Source organism: Littorina saxatilis, linkage group LG17 (assembly GCF_037325665.1).
Source record: "Littorina saxatilis isolate snail1 linkage group LG17, US_GU_Lsax_2.0, whole genome shotgun sequence".
Lineage (NCBI taxonomy): Eukaryota > Metazoa > Mollusca > Gastropoda > Littorinimorpha > Littorinidae > Littorina > Littorina saxatilis.
In genome coordinates, this window is record NC_090261.1 from 41,318,921 (window position 1) to 41,327,120 (window position 8,200).

An 8,200-nucleotide genomic window follows, 5' to 3' on the forward strand; every position below is an offset into this window, starting at 1 on the left:
TGTGTAATAAAAGAATGGTTTGTGCATTTGGGAAATATGTACGGTTTGATAATATGCCATGATACGCCAATTTTGAGAAAAGCCACATGTGCAACAAAACTGACCACAGAAGCCATTAATATCATTTCATACAACTGGTGTTGATTTATTTCTAGTGAACAGACCCTGCAGAAGCATTATCAGTCTTTAAAAGTACATTTGGAGCCAAATCTTGAATGCAGTGTCACGTAATGTCGCAAGACGCTCAAACATCATAAAAGTCAAAACTGATACTTTCTGCTAAGTAACCACAAGAAGTATAAACCCTAAAATAAAATATAACACTTCAACAGAAACACTGACACATGTTAAAAATATCCCTAAAAGTTGTTGAAGTTTGCTAAAACTAGTTAAACATGTTGTTGTAGGTGTCACGTGTTACAAAAATGTTGATGGACATGAAAATATTCATAATATTTGAAATAACCAGAATGTTATAAATACACTAACTTTTCATTTACAATCTAAAGATTAGGTTATTTCTAGAATATGAAAACAGAAACAATAGCAAAACATGTTAAAAGCAAGTCATAACAGCATTCTATGTGTCACGTGTTACACTGTGTCAGTGGACATGAAATTATTCAAAATGTTATAAATGACAACTATAATATTAAATAGACCTTTAGGATACATTCATATTTTGAAGATTAGGTAATTATGGAACATCAAAACACCACAAAAAAAAGTAACATCATGTTCAAAACAGGTCAAATCTGCGTTCTACCTGTCACGTGTTACATGGAGTCGGTGGACATGAAATCAATCAAAATGTCAAAAATAACTACAATATTCAAACAGACATTTAGAATACAGTTTTAACCTAATGAATAGGTAAATCTGGAATAAGGTTCTCAATTAAATCGAAAAAAGTTAATTAATTGTACGTAAAATCCTAGCAAAATCCCAATTTTAAAAAAAATCTTCGATTATATATTTTTTTATGTTGGGCAGGAGGGGGGGGGGGGGGGGTGGGGGTGGGGTGGTGTTAAAACAATCTCATGAAAATATTCCTATCCCCTGCTAACCCAAATGCATTTTTTCAGCTTTGGCTACAATATTTACAAGGACATAAATGTCTCCTCCTAAATCGTTACACGGACATGAACGTATCCTCCTGAATCGTAACACGGACATTAACAAAAACAAAGGATCGTATTTTTCTTCCATCAAATTTGCCTCCAAAAGTAGCAAGCAGTTATTATAAGCTAATTCAATTCGTTGGGAGAAGAATTATGTGACTTTTGCATTTTGGATTTGTGCAGTTTTTTCTGAGTGTTCATTTCTCCTTGTTTCTTTTATATTGCAAAATCTATTAGGCTTGCTGTTTGTTTTAAATTGACATCTGTTGGTCCATGTCATATAAAGGTGAACGTTTCGCTTTGAGAGTTTTTCTTCCTTTGCAAGTTTCACACATGTTTCTGTACAGTTTCATTGAAATGACAATTAGGAGCTTTTAAAAAGTATGATTCTTCTTTAGATTGTTGTTGATAATCTTTGGATTGCATTTCTCCACTTTGTCACTGGCTATATGTAAATCCTGACTGCCGTGTAATGTTGTTGTTTTTTTAATCTCTGTTTGGAAAGCAAGAACTCGGATGTGTATTACTTTACGAATGTTGACGAAATTTGAAGAGATAAAAATCAACATCATCACAGCATCATTTCCATTTTTTGGGCTCATAAATGAAGCAGCAAACTACCAGCATCTTCGCAGTTCAGTTCTCTTCAACTATGTTTACACCCTCCAGAATCTCCAGGAGCTACTGAAAACACAGCCCTGACACACCGTGCCTTGTGCCCGCACGTGCATTCCGGTGTGTGTTCTCCGCTCGTTATCATCCCAAGCATCGGCTCATCCGCCTTTTCTTCGCTGTGCCGCTGTCAGGTAACTGATGTTTGAAGGGGGTGGAGGGCGGGGGGGGGGGGGGGGGGGGGAGGTAGGAGGAGGAGGAGGAGGAGGAGGAGGAGGAGGAGGGGGAATGATAGAGGTAGGAGGAGACTGACGGGGAGGGAGCGTACTGAGAGAAAACAAGTCGCGTAAGGCGAAAATACAATATTTAGTCAAGTAGCTGTCGAACTCACAGAATGAAACTGAACGCAATGCAACGCAGCAAGACCGTATACTCGTAGTCCACCGCTCACGGCATAGGCAGTGAAATTGACAAGAAGAGCGGGGTAGTAGTTGCGCTAAGAAGGATAGCACGCTTTTCTGTACCTCTCTTTGTTTTAACTTTCTGAGCGTGTTTTTAATCCAAACATATCATATCTATATGTTTTTGGAATCAGGAACCAACAAGGAATAAGATGAAAGTGTTTTTAAATTGATTTGGACACACACACTCACACACACGCACAGACAGACAGACAGACACACACACACACACACACACACCACACACACACACACACACACACACACACACACACACACACACAATCGTCCGTGTGCGTGCATTCAGGGGCAGTCCGGGGTAGTCAGGGTCAGTGGTTGAAAATAAACTTGTTGACTTGACTTAAAATTGTGTGTCTGGGTTTTGTAAATAAACACAGATCAATAGATTGTGGCATCACATGATCTGTCTTTGTTGTCTAAACATTTCTTGTAGTCCGGGGTAGTCCGGGGCACAAAGTGACCCGACCGCGTTATGGCGCAACTGACACCGAGCTTCGATTGGTTGGGAAATCGGGGAGCGTTCATTGCACAAGAAAACTATGAAAGATATTACATTATTGAGAAACAGAAGTTGATTGTTTTTCTATTATCGCTTTGAAAATCAAACATTGAAAAACGGAAGTAGACTGTTTTGCTGTTTACCGTTTTGAAGAATGAAAAACAAAATATTGAAAAACGGAAGTAGACCTTGTTTCGTTTTTTGATTTGTGAATTGAAAATCAAATATTGAAAAACGGAAGTGAACTGTTTTTCTGTTTACCGTATTGAAGATTGAAAAACGAAATATTGAAAATTGAGTCGTTTTTCATTTTTTGTTTTGTGAAACTGAAGATGAAAATTGAATTAACGGTGGGTACCGTCATTCTCCGTTCGTCCCACGTACGTTTGCTGGTTCGGAAAAATCGCAAACTACAGCGGCTCTTGGTTTCCTGCACGAGATGCTCTTTGTAAGAATGGGAAGAATGATTGATAACAGTGACATTTGTCATTTTTTGTGTGTTTCTTTTTACATTTAGTCAAGTTTTGACTAAATGTTTTAACGTAGAGGGGGGAATCGAGACGAGGGTCGTGGTGTATGTGCGTGTGTGTGTGTGTGTGTGTGTGTGTGTGTGTGTGTGTGTGTGTGTGTGTGTGTAGAGCGATTCAGACTAAACTACTCGACCGATCTTTATGAAATTTGACATGAGAGTTCCTGGGTATGAAATCCCCGAACGTTTTTTTCATTTTTTTGATAAATGTCTTTGATGACGTCATATCCGGCTTTTCGTGAAAGTTGAGGCGGCACTGTCACGCCCTCATTTTTCAACCAAATTGGTTGACATTTTGGTCGGGTAATTTTCGACGAAGCCCGGACTTCGGTATTGCATTTCAGCGTGGTGGCTTAAAAATAAATTAATGACTTTGGTCATTAAAAATCTGAAAATTGTAAAAAAAATATGTTTTCTATAAAACGATCCAAATTTACGTTTATCTTATTCTCCATCATTTGCTGATTCCAAAAACATATAAATATGTTATATTCGGAATAAAAACAAGCTCTGAAAATTAAATATATAAAAATTATTATCAAAATTAAATTTTCCAAATCAATTTAAAAACACTTTCATCTTATTCCTTGTCGGTTCCTGATTCCAAAAACATATAGATATGATATGTTTAGATTAAAAACACGCTCAGAAAGTTAAAACGAAGAGAGGTACAGAAAAGCGTGCTATCCTTCCCAGCGCAACTACTACCCCGCTCTTCTCGTCAATTTCACTGCCTATGCCGTGAGCGGTGGACTGACGATGCTACGAGTATACGGTCTTGCTGCGTTGCATTGCGTTCAGTTTCATTCTGTGAGTTCGACAGCTACTTGACTAAATGTTGTATTTTCGCCTTACGCGACTTGTTTTCTTCTTCACACACACACACACACTCACTCACTCACTCAGGCACGCGCACGCACGCGCGTTTTTCTGTAATCTTTTAACTCAATTTCTGAGCTTGTTTTGACTATACATACATAACATATCTATATGTTTTGACTATACATACATAACATATCTATATGTTTTGGAATCAGGAAATGATAAAGATTAAGATGAAACCATTTTTGAATCGTAATACTAATTAACCTATTTTCGTTAATTGTGATCACATTTAAAGAGTAAACATAAAATATGAAAATATTTTTAGATTCAGAATTTGACGAAGAATACGATGCAATGAATTTTAAATATTTGTGCAAAAAATGGATTTTAATGACAACTTTAATGAGCAAACTCATTGATTAATTTTTAAAGCCTCCAAGCTGAATTGACATAATAAAGTCCGGATATGTCGAAGATTTTTTGACCAAAATTTCAACAAATTTGGTTAAAAAATGAGGGTGTGACAGTGCTGCCTCAAGTTTCATTAAATGCCGGATATGACGTAATCGAAGACATTTATCGGAAAAAAGAATAAAAACAGTCTGGGGATATTATACCCAGAAAATCTCATGTGAAGTTTCATAAAGATCAGTCCAGTAGTTTTCTGGGAACCGATCTGATACACACACACACACACACACACACACACACACACACACACACACACACACACACACACACACACACACACACACATATACACCATCTCATCTCGATTCCCTGTCAATGTAAAAAGAATATCAAGTTTCCCTCTGGCACCGGCCTGGCACCACCATTCTCACTTCCACTTTCACTGTACATGTGGCACCGATCTGACATCACCATTCTCAATGTGGCACCGGTCTGACACCATCATTCTCACTGTGGCACCGGTCTGACACCACCATTCTCACTGTGGCACCGGTCTGGCACCACCATTCTCACGGCTCGGGCACCGTGTCTGGTACCACACTTCTCACTCCTGCACCGGTCTGGCACAGGTCTGGCACAGCCATTCTCACTCTGGCATCGGCCTAGTGGCACCACCATTCTCACTTCCACTTTCACTCTGGCACCGGTCTAACACCACCATTCTCACTGTGGCACCGGTCTGGCACCACCATTCCCACTCAGTCGGGCACCGTATTTGGTACCACACTTCTCACTCCTGCACCGGCCTGGCACCGCCATTCTCACTCTGGTATCGGCCTGGCACCAACAGTCTCAGCCTGACACTGGTCTGGCAACTTCCTCTGGTCCGAAACGGGTTCATCAATCCACAATTATAACTCTGGCATCCACACACAGATATATACACATACATTCACACCATTCTGGCACGTGTCAGGAACCACCACTCCAACTATGGCACACACACGCACACGCGGCACACGCACACGCACACACACACACACTGACATACACACACACAGACACACACATACACACACCCTGACATACACACACACACACACACACACACACACACACACACACACACACCCACACCCACAGAACTGATGCGAATCAGAACAAGGGAAATAAATGTTAAGCGTTTGTGTTGTATAACGAATAGAGTATACAACAAAGAGTATTTTCCCTTTAGAAAATGAAATAAGAATAATAACCCTACGTGCACTTTGAATGATCTGTCATCGTATAGCCGACCACATTATTCCAGTCAGTATGAAATCAATGTCAAATTCAAGCTTTTCGAGTATTACTTATTACATTCAGTCAAGTAAAGTTGAGCCCGCACTGTCACGGCTTCATTTGTTAACCAATTGTCTTGATAGTTTTGTCACGCAATCTTCGACCCAGTCCAAACTGTGGGATTGCATATCAGCTTGGTACTTTTAACAAATTGTTTATGAAATGTTTATTCAAAATTTGCCATTTTTTTCTCACTTTTTACAATTTCAGAATTTTAATCACAAAAATGATATTGTCGTATTCCTTATTTTCTCCTGTATCCGACAATATTTCAATTTGTTGTGATAGATTGAAAATGGGCTTACAATTAAAGAAAACCGTTAAATAGCAACTTTCTGAATTTTTAGAACATGACTTATAAAAATCACATTCGTCTATTCCTTATATTTTTCTGAATAAAGAAAAGATACTGTAAGTGTGTTTGCGTGGGAATAACTTTTAAAAATGAAAAAAATCGGTGAAAAGATAGGTTTGGAAACTTTTCACTTTTCAGCTCCTGTGCGCCGACTCATATGGAGGTCTCCCTATTGACATCATCACTTCGTGCGCACCGGGGTTTGGAGGGCAAGAGGTCACCGCGCCGCTTAGCGAAAACATGGAAGCGTGGTGCCGATCGCGAAGTTTCGCTGCGGCGATTCCGTATTTGCGTCGACGATTTGGTTAAATTTCATTCAAGATGGTGAATACTTGTTGCATAATGTTTCCTTTTTATCCGACACCTGAAAGACAGTATTAATTTGATTTGATGGGGTTGTTATGTACAACTAGAAACACATTTTTCATTGTCTGCGATGTTCTGCCTAGCATGTGTGTACAGTTTTATGCAATTCGACTGAAATGTGTGATTGAAAAAAAAAATGCAACACTATTTACTTTTGATCTCAAGTCTGAATCTTTTTTTTTTTAATTGGACCAATGTGCAGTTTTATGTTATTTTTGTATTTGACTGGTATCTACCTGATTTGAAACTGTTTACAGTGATGCTAAACCTGAACAGAACTGTGTACAGTTACTTTTATGTTTTTTGACAAGTGTGTGATTTTAAACAAAAGCAACACTGTTTATGTGGATGCCAAACCTGAAACACAGTATTAATTTGACTTATGTATCTGTATGACTTGTGCTGGCGTGCATGTGTGTAGTTACTTTTTTTGCTTCCTGGCTCAAGTGTGTATTATTCAAAACATTTTTCTAGGTCTCAACACTATTCCTTATTTGATTTTGAGATCTGATGCTAAGTGTGTGGGTGTGTGTACAGTTCTTTTCTTTTTTACACTTTGACGGTATTGATGTGTAAACTGTTACCATTCATTGATTCTAACCCTCAACAGCAGTATTAATTTGGCTAATGATTGGAAACACTAATTCACTTATTGTCTGAGATGTGCTTTTTGACTGAAGTGTGCAATTTGAAACAGATTCAACACTGTTCATGTTGATGCCATAGCTTTTTGACTGAAGTGTGCAATTTGAAACAGGTTCACAATAAATGTTCTAAGGTAATATCAAAGTAAGCACTAAAGCAGACACCAGACTTGATCCCAAAAAGGAAAAAAGAATGATCGCTTCTCCAAACATAAACATACAAAGTTAGAAATACCATTTCTCGAATAACAACGAAATGAAAACTCACACACACTGAAGCAGAAATAATAGGTAATCTAAAACTAAAGAGCTTCACACATAAACATACAAAGTTAGAAATAGAACTACAAGTTCTTGAATAATAACAAAATGAAAACTCATGCACACACTCCCGAATCATCGAGCGGCGCACTGACGCTAGCCGTTCTGCTTCTTGCCCTCCAAACCATTTCTGCGTATCACGTGACACCGCTCCGAAGTACGCAAAAGGGAGACCTCCATAGGTCGCAGAACGTCATATAAAACACGCAACACGCAAATGACGTTACATTATGACTTCTAAGCGTAGAAATGGCCTCCCTCTCTCTCTTGAATATGAAAAGAAAAGAAAGCGTGCAGAAGTACTAGTATGTTTGGGTCCTGCAAGACTTTATGACCAACAATTTCTCCCTTGGAAAAAAATTGAAGATGCTTTTCGTCTGCTTTGATGAAGGTAGGGAGATTTTACAGCGCACACGGTAAATTGCAAGTCGTATTGGACAAGAATGTTGTTATTCTTCTTTCTTCAAGTACCGTAGATTTTTTCTTTGCCATATTTTTTTAGCTCTGCGTTGTTATATAATGGGAAAAATACGTTTGAAACCAAATTCGCACAGAAATTTTGATAATTTGCTCCGGAACTGCAACGTCGATTTGCCAAAACAAAAAATTCTGGCTCAATATGCGGCCGAAACATGCTGGTAGTGTCATATTTTTTAAATGGGAGTAGAAGAACTGCTCATAATTAACATAGCAC

The 8,200-nt window shown here is 38.5% G+C and overlaps 1 long non-coding RNA gene across 1 annotated transcript in view; it reads left to right on the forward strand.

The window, feature by feature from the left end:
- LOC138952882 (uncharacterized) overlaps nt 1–6,689 on the forward strand; it is a 9,293-nt gene extending 2,604 nt beyond the window's left edge. Inside the window, exons 3-4 of the long non-coding RNA XR_011451448.1 lie at nt 1,791–1,927; nt 6,314–6,689. This is a non-coding gene — a long non-coding RNA (uncharacterized lncRNA). The remainder of the gene's footprint in view (nt 1–1,790; nt 1,928–6,313) is intronic.
- Nucleotides 6,690–8,200: the final 1,511 nt, after the last annotated feature.